At 40.2% G+C, this 15,156-nt stretch overlaps 1 protein-coding gene across 9 annotated transcripts in view; it reads left to right on the top strand.

Annotated features, from left to right (window-relative positions):
* Positions 1 to 15,156, top strand: part of MACROD2 (mono-ADP ribosylhydrolase 2) — an 841,709-nt gene that overhangs the window by 802,730 nt on the left and 23,823 nt on the right. The gene's annotated exons all lie outside the window — the stretch shown is intronic.

Consider the following 15,156-nt stretch of genomic DNA (forward strand, 5'->3'; position numbering starts at 1 on the left):
TTTGATATACTGGACTTGGGTATGCATAGAAAGCTAAGTGCAAAAAAGTGTGTGCTTGGGTTCAAAAGTGGCATTTAAATATTCTCGTTTTTGGTTTTTTGCATTTAAGCACATAAATGGGTATGATAGTTATTTGTGAGGTCATTGGTAGAGATTTAACTAAAGAGTAACTAAAAGTAGTAATTCTATTGAAGAAAGCAATATTTGAAGTGAGAATGCCATCTTCTGAAGCAGTATTTTTTTAATGGGAGTAAAGTATTTAAAATCTTGGGAATACTTTTACAAGGAAATGTAAAAGTTTAAGTGTTGGATGCTCCTGGGAACCCTGCAGCCATCTCACCACTTGTAAAGGCACATGTTTATATAAAAATAATGTATTATGTAAATAATTCTCTAATTTTAAAGTAACTGCAAGTTAATTATATGGTCATTTGTAGAGCCCAAGGATGAATTTTACAGTTCCAAATTAAAAGGCAGACATGATTTTTATTGAAAATTCAGGTCAATACTAACTGTGTTGTCCTAATTATGAAGTCCTTTTCTCAACCACATTGACACCAACTTAATTGCAAACCTGTGTTAGCAATATTGACAATTTTCTTCACTGCAAAGCCAGGTTAATAGAACCTCTTTGTTCATATACAGCTAAACAATATTTCCATTCTTTTTTTTTTTAAATTTTAATTGCCTGTCCAAGTTGAGACTAATCACATCTGCTTGTTATCATTTGTGATAATGGTATTGGTTTTGTGCTGTGTTAATGAGAATCAAGGTAGAATTGATGTAATTCTTATGTTCAAATTTAGGTAAATGGTACCAGCCTACCTCAGTGGCAAACCCAGGTTATGCAATACAGGCTCACTCTTACTGCAAATACCAATGTCATTTTGTTACTCTCCTCCAAATAGAAATTATTTACGTATTATTTTATGCATCATCACAACTAAATTGAACAAAATGTACCTTCATTTTCTCCTCTTTACTACTTTAGTGTCCTCAACAGTTAGGAACAGTCATTTAGGTCTCAGAAGAGAGATTATATTTCAACATCTGTTCTACTTACTGTTAAAATATGCAATGTTAGGGAAAAGCAGGTAATGTCAGAAAAGCATTGCTCTTTGCACCTTTTCCAGCCCTTGATTTAAAAGTTTCTCAACTACTAAGTTTAAAAGTTTCTTAAATACTAAATAAGTAAAAAGTTCTCGCTAAATATTTTGGAACTTGTTCCTGCCTGCGGTCTCAAGTGTTGATACTGTGCAGGATTGATCTGATCCAAAGCTTGTTAAAGTCCATAAAAGGAGTGTCATCAATTTAAGTGATCTTTTGGTAACTTCCACGATAAGAGGAGATGTGTTGAGTCTGTGTGCAGGATAACAGCATAAATATTCTATTCAGCTTCTTTCAAATGTACTGTCTGTGGGGAAAATAAATGGGTGGTCTTGCAGAGCAGGAGCAGAGAAAGAAATAAAGCCTTTCCCTTGCCTTGTTTCTTTCTTATGGGTAAAAGTACCCTTGTAGCTCATCTTGCTAGATGCTTCTGGTTCTGGTGGGCACAAATTCTGCCACATGGGTTTTGAAAGTTTGCCATAAAGTGAAGTGGGTCTGGACAAAAAGAGATAAAAAAAATTAAATCAGCTAAAGTTCAGACTGATAAAATAAGATGTATTTCCCAATGTGAGACTCCTCTTAATGGAAAGAGATTATCTGGCATTAAAAAGAGATTTAATATGTGACATTATTTTATGTAACCCAAGAGCTATCTCCTAAGTAATTCTGCTAAATAGTTTTCCAGCAGCACACACAGTACATTTGATATAGGATGAAATACTGTACTTTTGTCTAAGAACATGGGAAAAAGGCTAATGTGCTAGTCCTGTTAAACAAAAATTCATGGATCTTAAGTTGGTTTGACCCATTCTGGATCTATATGCATAGCCAAATGTAGCAACTACTAAATTACAAACTTTTCTCTTCTACATGAGATTTTTTGTGTGTGCTTTCAAACTCATCCCAGAGCAAAGGTAGCACGTAATTGCCTCTCTCTTCTCTCTGTCTCACTGGGATCATTAGATTCTTGGGAGTCATCTGCAATCCCTTCAGTCCTCAGAACTGGAGCTGTGTAGGGTCCAGCTAAAGGACCAACAAAGTCTCTTTTCCCTTTTCCAACCTAAATCTGGATTTCCACTCAGTTACTGACTGCGGCTTTGAAGTATGCTAGGAACTTTTTCAATGATGTGGTTTTCCATGGAAAAAATGTCTGTTTCTTGCTGGTTTAGACACATGTCTCTCTATACATGAACTTCTGGCAAACCATAGGTCATCTTCTGATTTAATTGCACAAATTTTACTGCCAGCTTGTCTCTGGGGTTTTTTAAAGCTTGCAGGGTCCTTTCCGTGTAGCTCATTTCACTTCACGGCTCCAGGGTCGTGCTATAGTGTGAATTCCCAGGGAGTCGCAGATCCTGGTGCTTTCAAGGTTCTGGGATGCTGGGAGCCCAGAGGAATGAAGAATCAAAATCTTGGCAGTCTCACTACTGTATCCCATTGCCAGCAGTAAGAACCAAGCCAGATTACCCTGAAGAATGTAACAATGTGAGGCACTGTGTGTTTCATAAAAACCTGGTGTTGCTTTATCCAAAATCAGTAATAAAATATCACATGTGCCAATTTATTCCCTTTTTTCCTACTGTAACTTGAAGTTACATATTATGAGGGAGCAGCTGAAGAAAAAAGGCAAACTAAGATGCCTTTTTCATTTTTTTTCCAACTACTATAATGCACTCATTCTGGTTCACAAAAGAATAATGAAAATCTATGTTTCTTATAAGATTGGGGAATATATTCAAATCCCTTTATTAAAAACCAGAGCAAGTGGTGATCACTGATCTATTTGCTGACTAGGTAAGTGTACACAGTTTTAACAGAACTTTTGGCAGTCCCTTTATATGTGCACTTGGAAATCATCCTGTTGTGTTGTAATGACCGTGCACTCAGCACTTATTTGTCGGTTTAATCAGTACATTTATTCCACAACGCAGTTTGCAACACATGAAAGTAAATCCCATATTTGCATGAATATGCAGCCAATTTCTCCTCTGAGCCCACTCTCACTTCTGTCATTTTATTTCCCCTCTCTTTCTATCTCCCTTCATCAAGACATTCAATATGATGTTTCTGTTGGAGTCCAGGGTGTTCCCCTGGCTTCCCTGGGTGCTTCTAGACCCCCCTGGCAGGGGAGTCAGAGACCCTGGCAAGGTGCCCAGGGGTCTTGGGGGCTGGGCTTGGGTCCCTGGAGAAATTTGCCAACATTGCAAGAAGAATTGCAAGTCATAAAAATAAACAGAGTATAAATTAGACCGTTAAAAGATAGAAAAGTGAATTTTTAGAAATGTTTATATTAGGAGGTTTGAGGTTAAGATGGAGGATTTGGGATGTGGTATGCTTCTTCCTTTTCCTTCTTCATGCCATCCATGCTGGAGTGCCACCTTGGCATCCTTCAATTGGATGGGGACAAAACTAGACATTACAATAAGGTTGTGGTGTATTGGAAAATAATTGTAAATATCAAATACGTAATTTAGAGTATAAAAGATAAGTCCTGCCTCCACCAGGCAGATTCTGCCCTGGACGTCTAGCAAGCAGACCGCTGTTCGCTGGACCAAGCATTCCTGAGATAAGGAAGAATAAACCATGAAAACCTCTAAGAGAGCCTCCTGCAGTCTCTCATCGGTGGGCATTGGAAAGAGCTGGGTTCCAGACCACCTGCATGTCCTCCAGAGGTAATCTCAGGTCTAAGGAGACACCTCAGGATGTGACAGGTTTCCTTCACTAATCACCCTTAACTCTTAAAGTTTAACTCTTTGAAGGGGTAAGATTTCTGTCAGAGCACAAGGAGATGAACAGTTATTGCTGTTATTTCTCTGTTTTCTCTCTTCTCTATTTGGGCTGAAATATTTTGTCATCTTGTGCCGTTTGGACTATAGTTTGATCTTGATCTGAGATGTTTCTCCACATGAGAAACATTTGAGAGTGGTAGGGTAAGATCCTCACCTTAATTTGGGTTAGGTCTGGCTCAGGGGCAAGCGGGGGGGAGGTTTCCATCATTTGCAGTACATGTCATTTCCTTTGTCCATCTTCTGATGTGCCTTGTTTACTCTAAATTTGAAGTCTGCCTAATTTCAAATTTGACATCTGCCAAGTTCTGTTCTACCTAAGCCCAGTTTTGCTCAACAGTCTTTGTAACATGAATAGTTATAACCTGTAGGCAACACTTTGTCCATTCTTGTCCATTTTGCTTTAGCAGGAGTGATAATTTTATGGCATAATCTTAAGAGAGAATAAAATATTGCAAAATGTGGGGGGAAGAGCTCTCATGTTTTATCGCCTCAGTCTCAGGCATTTATAGGATTTTGTATGCATTGGTACAGTCATAAATAATGTCAAAATAATGACTTTGTTATCAAACAGTCGAAAATTTCAAAATGACATTGTGGCTACAGAGAAATGAAAAAGTTCTTGAGAAAGGTCTTTTTGGACAAATCTGACATTTTTTATTACTGATTCATGGCAATTTTATTGCTTAACCAAACTCCTTTAATTCTTCAAGTGGAGAGAGATGAGACATTTATGAAAAAAATATAAAAGTCCCTAAAATTCCCTAGAATCTTTAAATAGATAATTTCATCTTTTTTGGAAAAAAAGAGTACTTTGGATTGCTGTGCCTTCTGAACATGTAGTACAAAGGCTCCAACTTATTTTATTCAGTTGCATAACGAGGAGGGGAAGAAATATCCTGAACCAGATATAATGTGTTTGGTGTTTGATAAGAATCCATATTGAATAGATCAGATGCCATTTTCTGGACTGTTACAGCATATCAAGACACTAAATAGGAAATACATCTTTAAAATCCTATTCTAACAGACACTGATGTTTGGCAAAGAAAAGAAAAAGTGCACAGTTGGACCTTTTGCAGAAATGCTGGAATGGCTGTGGAACCAGAAAGTTGCAAATGGGTGTTTAAAGCTCTGAGCTGTGCAGAGATATGGGCTGTTGGAAAGCAGTAGAGGGAACTGTGGGAGGTGTGCAGGGAGATTAGGAGTGGAAATCCGAAGAGGTGCCTCACTTTGTATGCCTTTATTTTCTCAAAACTCCAGTGAGCTTTTCAGCTGTAGTATTAGCCAGTTGAGGAGATTTTATGACTAGATTATGTTTGCCAGCCCACTGTGCTGAGTTTGTGGTGGTCCAAGGGCTGTTTGGTCTGTATCAAGCACTCTGCCCTCCTGAAGGCATTATAGCTGTAGCAGAAAAGGATATCCAAGGATTTCTATGCCTTATGGAAGTAGCCAGGTTAGACTCACCTGCATCTTCTCTGCTCCACTTACACATTGCAGGCTGCAGAAGAGGAGTGGGGGTTCTTCCCCACTGTCCTTGGGTTTGTGTTTGTGTTTGGGCTTTGGCAGTTGTGAAGTGGGAGGTGTCCAGGCTCTTACATCAGCAAAGAAGCTTCACTGATGGTGCAGGATGGGGCAGCAAATGGGATGCAGACCTCCTACAGGCTTTCCTGAGGATGCTGTGCATTGGCAGTGTGGGTGGTTATTACACTGTCAGTAGTCTGCTGTAGATATTGATTTCAGTCTCTTGAGGGGAAAAAAGTCATATTTCATTACTCTCCATATATCAGGTTCTAGCCTGAATGTACATAAAAAAATAGGTGGTGCAAGATTAATTTGAAGTTTTAATTATTTTTCATCTCTTGCAAGGAAAAATATTTTTTTTTTCTGTATGCTTTTCTAATATGAAAGTAGAAAATGTAAGGAATTTTTCAGCTTAAACGTTTTGCTTGCTGTCACAGTCACTTTATGTTACCAGATTTGATGGTAAGGGTAAAAGACAAAAAGCCAAAAGGAAAGAAAACAGGAAAACAACAATAGAGAATACTGTAACAATGATAGTGTTTATTATCTCTATTTGATTGTTTTCTTCATTTCATTTACAGTAGACAGAATAGAAATAGTATTATGAATTGGCATTTTTTATTGCATTAAAAAATATAATCTCTTTGTTCCTGCTGAATGTGTTGACAATGCAGCCTTTGTTTAGTTTAATTAACTTAGGTTACAGCACTGAATTGAATCACACTCAGCATTAAATCAAGTAAAAGAAGCTTTAGAATTCTTTTCCATACACAGAAAATGAAAAGAAAGAGAAGAAGTTAAATCCTGAAAGACGCTGGAGGAGAAACTGGAGATTTTTAATGGAATATATTGGAGTGCCTTTTTCATGTTGATTTTCCATGTTGAGAATGCCAAAAAATATAAAATCATGAAATCCCAGTGAAAAGCAGATGCTATGATGTCGTTCTTACTCCTCATATGTTTATAATAGTGCTACATGATATTGCAAGTTTTTTACTTTTGAGCTACAAGTCTTGAAGAGCTTTAAGATACTGATAATGCCCTTTTCACATATGAAAAGTGGGGAGATAATAGAATCCATATTCCAAATGGTGGGGTCCCAGTCTACCAGGCATTGGTTTAATCTCACCCCTCCAGAGAGACAGCAGTGCCTTATGCAAACAAAACATGTAACTCTTTCAAACTGTCTCAAATAGCACCCAAGGAATGAGGGAAAGGAATATGGGAGAGAGTCTGACATCTTAGAAACAGTTTCCTGTAACATATTGGAAAAGTAGGACTCACTGGCCAAGGACTGCACTGTTACAGATGGCATTATAGCCAACAGTATTTCTAGAAATAAGCTTTAGCACCTCCAGAGATATGGCACCACTTTAACATACACTGTACAGCTACAGAGGTATCTGTTTGAACAGTGAGCTTAGTTCCTATGTGTCACAGTAAGAAATTCAGTCTTAAATTAGAATAAGTCCAGCAGACCAAAGAAGTGCAGGCGGTTTCACCAGGGAACAATTTGATCCCTCACAGACAAATGTTATGTCTTTGTGCTTTCTTCTGCAAAAGGAGTCTTCCTTTTGTTAAGCATTGATGAATTTTAGATTCTTACTTTATTTAATAAAGTTTGATTATGATGGAATATACACAGATCCAACTAAGCTGGCTCTGGAGCTGGAAATTCTGTGCTCCCATGTACTTAGGTTTTGGATGGATGTTCCACTTTGCCCAAGTTATGGCACTATGTCATAGCTGTTTTCAAAAACTCAAATGGCCAGACACTTAGGGCAGCAGGGAGACAAACTGCATTTCATCCAGGAGTTTCACAAAATAGAGTGGAGTCCAGTCATAACTGGGTGGAAACCACACAGTGGGAGTGGAGAAGGTATGATTTGGACAACTGTCTTTTTTTTCAAGTACAGAACAGGAAGGAATGAAAAGAAAACATCATATGCCCTAGGACTGAAAGATTCTGTAGCTTGTTCTTTGAGGAGTGGAAGAACATTTTCATTTCACTGTGTATTTCTGTATTTTTTCCTAGTGCTGAGGTGAGGAGTAAATCTTGTTCTCATATGAGAAGTGTGGCATTTACTCACTCTATACTGTCACATGGATCAAGAGACACACTTTTTGATTCAGCTCTGTCCTGTTCTCTCTTCTGTGTATTCCCACCTCTGGCTCTGCTAATGAGGTACACCATGGCTTCATAGCTGTCCTTGCTTTTTGTGCTTGGAGAGGGAGGCCAGAGCCTGCTACACAGTGAGGGGAAATGTGTGTACAGCCTTGTAAAGTAGAGGTTACTTTGCTAGGGCATGACCCCAGCTGAGATTAAACCTTTCTCACTGCAGCTGACCCAGAGCAGGAAAGATCCCACCCAATCTCACTCAGATCTTTGAAGCATAATGCTTTCCTCTGGATTTTCTCTTCCTGTTTTCTGAATTTTATGCATAACTTCTCAGCAGCAGGTTTTCTGTCCCCTCACCTTTTCCTAATGTGGTTGACAGGTGAACATTCTTTTGAGGTCTTGCCATCTGGAACAGTTTTCCTCTGCTTGGTTGGCTTTTATCACATTTTGCCTCCAGATGAGCGTGCAAGGTCATCACCAGCACACCTGGCCCATAGTATCAATCCAAACAGCCCAAACTGACCTTGCCTCCAGCCACTCTGAATGATCTACCAGGGAGAAAGCTCTTCCCTCCTACATCTCTAGGGCTGCAGCTGAATCAGGCAGTAGTGTCATCTCAACATATTGGTGCAGAAGTGCAGCTCTTTGGGACTTTCTGTTATTTCACAAAAAGCTCAGCATCTCCTTTTTGGGGTCTTGCAGGATCTCTGAGGGCCCTTTCCTGGAGTACTCCTGTATGCTGTGCATGTGCTCATAGCTGCAATTAAACCAGTGCTCTGAATGATGAACTGTGAGTTGCAGTCTATGGGAAACTGCAGAAACACTTAGTTTTGTTTGAGAGCATCCAAGAGAAACATGAAGAGTATGGAATGGTGGGGTTTTTTTTACTTTCCTGTACACATGCTTCAATGCTTATAATGTACTTACTTGATTAACACTGTACTTTGCTGTAACAGTTGCCAATTATTTTCCTCCCAGGTTCAGTCTTGTGACTGGTATCCTGAGGTCTAAAATCCTTTGCTTTCTACAGCCAGCAAATTTGATGACCTTCATTACTGTTTCACTGTTGCAGGGTCTTTACACTGAAATTTTGGGATATATAACCCCTTTGACTTATTATTCCCCTTTGTGGATGTGCTTTTACTGTTTGTTCTGCAGTCACTGTGCCAGTAATCATTTCTATCACAGAGGCCAAAACCACCTTTATTCCATTTATATCATCCTAAAATCTCTCAATACTTACATTACTTGATAGCCCTTGAAAGACAGCATGTCTACACATTCAGCATTTTCTTTGTGGAGGAAATAAGCAGTCACTTACAGGCTATATCATTCTTACCTGGACAGAAAAATTGGTTAAACTCTGTTCTGGATTTTGAGCAGAAAAAGTCAATAGCCTCTTCTCCATTGCCCCCTGGTTACAGCTAACAGTGGTGTATAGTCAGGGGGTCAGGATGGCAAATTCACTCTATCAGGGCCTAGAAAACATTGGGATTCCCAATTTGTGGCCAAATGCTGCCACAGTTACTAGGTGTTTTATTCAGGTAATGTACAACTGCTGAACGTGTTTTCATGATCTGTCAACCTGAAATGTAGCACAAAGGTGTCAAATGAGAACAAATGGATATATCTCAGGTGCTCTAAAATATGATGTCGATATGGTGAAAAATCAATGCCTGACTCCAGCAGCTCGAGTCAAGGAAATTAACTTGCCTGATTCTTCCAGCTATCCTAGCTAGAAGGAAGATTAGTAGGAAGCTCACAGACAGAGCAGGGAGGTAGTCAGCACAGCTGGATCTGAGCATCACCCCCTCTCTGGGGTGCTGGTACTTTAGCATGGTGCCTGCACCAACCCAGCTGGTCTGGAGAGGTCAGAAAACTGAGGAGGACTTGCTATTATGAGTGTACAGCAGCTTCATTGCTTTTTGTTTTGCTCTTTTCTGAGCATTGAAAGGTCCCTACAGGTGACACATTCTATCAGTGCTGTCCCAGCAATGAAAGGGGCTTCCCGCATGGCTGTCTTGCAGGAATCTCTAAGACACAAGGATCAGGGGTGGAACCCTTCCAGCATTAATTCAGATTTATTTCCAGCATGCTCTGATCAACAGGGTGTGAGGCCAGGGTAAGCACTGGTATGGTCCCTCTCCCTCACTTGGGTTCAGATCCTCCCAAGTTTTGCAAGGCTGCTGCCATCACACCTCAGTTAAGCCCTTGGCCCTTCCTGTGATCTCACCTCACAGATTCAGGGTGTTTTGCTGTGATCCTTACCAGCACACCCAATTCTTCCTTTAGATGTCAGGAGCTCCTGTCTGGTGCTCACATTGATCTAAAGAGCTGGATTGCCAAAAGAGACCAGAGCTGTGCTCTCATTTTTTGGGACTTCTCCCTTGGGACAGCAGATACTGTACAATTACCCTCACATAAGTGTAGCTAACAGGTTCCACACTCATCTTGGTCTGGTAAAACTGCCTCCTCTGTGGTTTTGGTTTATCTCTCTGACTTCCAAAGCAGTAACTGTCCAGTGTGTGGTAGATACAGCTATTGTGGTCTTTTAAAACTGTTGTCAATGTTTTTAATGCCTGTATCACCATAAATCTGCTTGCACATAGAACCCTGAGTCTTGAATTGCAGCTGACTGAGGTTACTGGGAGGTTACTGGCATGTCTCTGGAACCACACAATGGTACTGCAGGCTTCTGCAGCTGGAACACAGCTGGTTTTCAGGGAATGCTTTTGTAGCTTGGTTTTGAATCTTCTGGCATTGCAGTATGGCCAAGTTTGCTTTAAAAAGAAAAGAAAGTTAAAGGAAAAAGTCTTTAAACAATATTTCCAGTATTGCCGGCTTCCAGCATGGCATAGATTTTCTGGATGCAGTTCCACTTGCAGATCCAGCTGGCTCTTGAAGTGTGTGAACATGAAAAGCAGATGATAAGAAATACATTTATATCTTGTACCTATCTAAAGGAACCCAAGTTATCTTAGAAATTGATGCATATAGAGATCACAGAATCTGCTCATGAAACTGTTCCCTCTGGCATTAAATACAGCCAATGTTTAAGAGTTCTAAGTTAAAGGTGTGATGTTTGAGACACAGGAAATCTTTCCAAAGTGAAAAGAACTTTCAAGGGGAGCCTGAGGGAGAGATATTCATGTCAAGATTTGGCTGTAAAATATGGTTAATGCCGTTTTTTCTTATCACAATTGCTATGGGATATTTAACCACCAGAGGTAGCCATGACCTGAGGCTTATATCTGACCCTGGAAGCAGCAGTGCCATGCAATGTATTAGATTGCCAGAACCATTTCCTTCTTATAATGAGGTCAGCCATTCAAGGATAGATATAGCTTGCTCTTGCCCAGCTTGTGAATCCAACTAGATCACCAGCACACAGCTGAAAAAACTGGAGAAGGATCTGCATGTAGGAGGGAAGGAAATCAGCTACACATATTCACATTCCAAAAGTGAGAACGAGCACAGCAGTGCTTTTTGGCAAAGTTTTGGTCACAGCTTTGGGTGCTGAAGCCAGCTTGCTCCTTGCTAACCTGCACCTGTAATCAGCTGGATACATATCCATCTTCTCCAAGAGAAGGCAGGACAGCACTGGCAGAGCTCAGAACTGATAAAGCCATTTAGAGCAAAGATAGCTCAGATTTTGCTCCAGTGTGTGAAGTTTGCCCGTTGAATGTTGTGATTTTTCTCTAGCTAGTCTTAGAGATGAGAAAACACAGCTGAATCTTATCCAGGCCTGAAGAGGCTGGAGCACATCAGCTGCTTTGCCATATTGCTGGAACACCTGGGGCATTTGCTTTGAGATCTAAATGCAGGCTGTTCACCTGTATTGCCAAGTACAACAGAAGCATCCTTCTGGCTGGCAGGGTGAGATTAATTTAAAGAGAACACCATCTGTGGAGCCTCAGAGAGCAGCAGTCAGAAGAAACAGGTAGAGAGATCACCGGGAATAATCTTGTCCTCATCTGGGGCCTCACCACCTGGATCTATTACCCACCATTTCTAATTAGCAGATGTATCTTGGGAAAAGCTAGTCCTGCTTTCCTAAGGATGCGATTGTTACTAAGAGAAGTTGGTTTTGCTGAGCTTTGTAAGTTCATTTTGTGAGCTTTCACAGGAATTTGGGGTGGTAATGGTCTTGGTAGCCCAGTCATTAAGAAGTCCTGTCCCTCTCTGCTGCAGAATCCCCCTTTGTCTTTCCCCTTTCTTCTCAATGCTACTGCCAGCTACTCCAGCTACTGGCTGGAGATTTTTCACCCTTTCAAAAGCTTTGTATTTCCCCATCTCATCCAGCATGTCTCAGCAATGCTTAAAACCTAAGGCTTTTCAGGCCCCCTTTTTTGCCCCTAGGAGATCAGTTAAGGACTTGAACATTTTTGATAAAGTGCTTGGAAAGCAAATCCTTAGAGGCAAGTCATAGGTGCAGGAGAATGCTATTTAGTGTTATTTAGTTGTTTGTTTTTCTTCTCTCTCTTCCCTTTGTCTTGTCTGTCCTCTCATCCATCTATCCTTCTGCCCAACCTCTTCTTATTCAGAACATATCCTCTGAATAAAACACAGCAAATATAATTTGCTGACCAATACTAGGAGACCATTTATTTAAGGTGTTTTAATTTAGGGTTTGGGATTCCTTTTTTTTTGTTTGCTTAATTCCCACATTTCCTTGAAACAAGTTTGTAAGCTTTATTTACAAATCAGACCAGTTGAAAGGAAAGCCTGGTTAATTAACAGAAAAATGTATTTGCATCTTGCTTTGTGTTTGACACTGAATATAATTTATTTCTGCATTGTCACATCCACTCTGTTATTATTAAATTGTAAGCTGTAACTATACAGCTGCAAATGAGATCTTAAAAAAACCACAAAGCACAACTTTTCCCTTATTCCTTCCCTCCCTCCCTGTAAAACATGAGAGCTAGCTGCTTAACCATGTGAAGCACAGTTTTTGTGTGAGATTCCAAAAACCTCAGAGATAACTGTCGCATAATTTTGCCACATAATTGAATGGCTGGTGTTTTGCATTTACAGGTAGAGGAGAGCATCCAGCCATCAGGTGTTTGCATCACTAGAATTAAATGCCTACTACTTTATCTGCTCGGGAGATAAATATTTAGATAGCATTAAAATAGTTAGCTGTATATACATGGAAATGTCCATGGATGATGGGGGGAAATGTGTGAGGGGGTTTCCTTGCAATCACAGAGGATGTGACCTCAATTACTGCAGTTTTTTCCCAGACTCTTCCCTTCATGTTGTATATGAAGTTGTTGCTGCTGGGTGCTTGCTGCCCAGAGGAGGAAAGTGCCTTATCTAAGGCTAAATTAAAATGCTCTTCGTATGCTACTCCGATTCTTGGCATTTTTTTAAGCCACTGAGGGAAATAAAATGCAAAGAGTGTGTCTAAATGAATGCACCGTGTAGGTTTATGTCATGGGGGAGTTTTATCTCTGTAATGGTGCTCCCTCCATTTGCGTAACTCAGACTGTGGCTGAAGAGGAGCCCGGGTCCCCTGTGTATTAACATCCCTGTTTACAGACAATGTGCAATCTTTGAAATGCTAATTGGCTTCCTTTTAAGCGAGTTGTTGCATTTTTTTCTCTTCTATTTGTTTTCCACTAAAAGAAATGTTAGTATTTTTATGATGGCTGGCGCTTAGTGGAGCTCCTCTGTATAAAGATAACAAATGAGTTATGTGACCTGACATTCTCTCTGGGACTGTGCTTAGAACAAAGCGGGCCAGTGGCATTTCAAAGCCTGCTTTTAAAGTAGTTGGTTATACACTCTGTTTATCAGAATCACTAGGAAATGCCATTTCTCTGGTATTTTGCACCTTCTCTTAATTGACTGGGAGGTGGAAAAATCTTTGGGCAGAAACTTACAGCAGGGGTGTTGGAACTATGGATGATCTTTAAAATCCCTTCCCAAACTATTCTATGATTCTATGATCCCAGGAACCAAAGGACATATGCAGAAAGCTTAAAGCTGTTCCATGCTTTCTGTATCCCTGTTCTGTCCAAGAGCTTTAAGTAGTTGGGTCTGCTGCAGGCTTTGGGAAAGAAGAGGTGAGCTCTAAACCTTTGAGAGCAGCTACTGCTGGTACAAAATTCAGGGCAGACTTTGGAATTGACATCTCAATTTTCCTCTTCCTGCCCTGCTGCTGTGAGTTGCTGAGGAGGAATTGTCCAGAACAGCAGGGGCACTCCTGCTGCTGGTAACGTGGAATAAATCAGAATTTGGAAGGTATGTCCATAGCAAAGCTGGAGGAAGGTGCAGGGGGCTGGTCCAGCCTTGGCTGTGCTCAGCCAATGTGGCTGAGGACACCAGAGGGACTGTCATCCAGCATCCCCAAAGCCTTGATGATGAGGTTTGTGACAGTGCTGTGTTTCTGCAAAATACTTCGTCTTTGATCCAATACTCTATATAACCAGGAATTTTGTTTTGGCAAGAAGGCAGCTCTTTTCCCCCACATTGCACAGGTTTCTAGTTTCTGGAGACTGCACAGTTTTGTTGCTATAAAGCATCATGCACTTAAACTGATTGGCCCACTAGCAGGCCTTGGCAAAATTTTTGAAATAAAGACACCTTTTGGAGGCCTGATATTCAAATCACTGCTGTGCTCTCATTGAGAGGGAGGCCTTTTGTTATAAGCATTGCTCTTTCAGTGGAAACCTGGCTGCACATGGCCACAATGCCAGTGATCCAAGGGCTGGACTGTAATGATGAATGCCAAAAAGCACTGCTGCCTTGGCTTACTCTGGGAAGTGCACAGAATGTGATCCATGGCACCTAGAGTTCTTATCATTTCCTTCAGATATTTGCACTGTTCTTTCATCTGTGGACTGTGAAAAGAGCTGCATTAATTCAGGGTTTGTAAATTGGAGGACAGGCAGAAATGAAATGGGTCTAAACTTTTAGGCCTGCTATAGTAAATATGCCATGAAAGGAAGAGTAGGTAAACTAAGTTTAGAGAACTTTAATTTGGATTCGTTTTCATTATATTTTTTATTGTACATTAATGGTTACACTGTTAAGTTTTCGCTCAGAGTGTGAATTGCTCTGTGTAAGGAAATGAAACTTAAGTGAAGAATTTTTCTGATAGGAAACATTCAGAAGGAGAAATAGGATCTTTTTACCTATTAGTATTTTTACTATCATAATTAATGGTTACTGCTGTATAGTCCAGTCTCTAAACTTAAACTGGAAATACCATGCAAAGTGCCCTTCACAGTTTTCTTTATCCAAGGAGTGCACAGCCTCCTTGGATAAAGCACATTCCATGATTTTGCATGCTCATCAGCCTAATTGAGGCATCCCTTTCATGGACTGCCAATGCAGTGGCACCACTGTCTTATACATGGATCCTCTGTGACCAACAGGCTGGCTCTAATGCTTAAAAAATAGCTTGCTTGCCTCTGCCAGAAGTATTTGTGTCATGAATGACCAGTAAACACATTCTTAAATGCTTCCTACTGGGTAATAAGAAGCAGCTCCTTCTTGTTCCTTCCTCCATGAAAATGTGTGACAAAATTGAAAAATACTCATGTCTTTTTTAATCGAGAGGGGTTTTAATTTTCTTTCAGTTTTTTAATATCAATCTGGTAGCTTCAGTTT

The sequence above is a fragment of the Oenanthe melanoleuca genome, chromosome 3 (assembly GCF_029582105.1).
Source record: "Oenanthe melanoleuca isolate GR-GAL-2019-014 chromosome 3, OMel1.0, whole genome shotgun sequence".
Lineage (NCBI taxonomy): Eukaryota > Metazoa > Chordata > Aves > Passeriformes > Muscicapidae > Oenanthe > Oenanthe melanoleuca.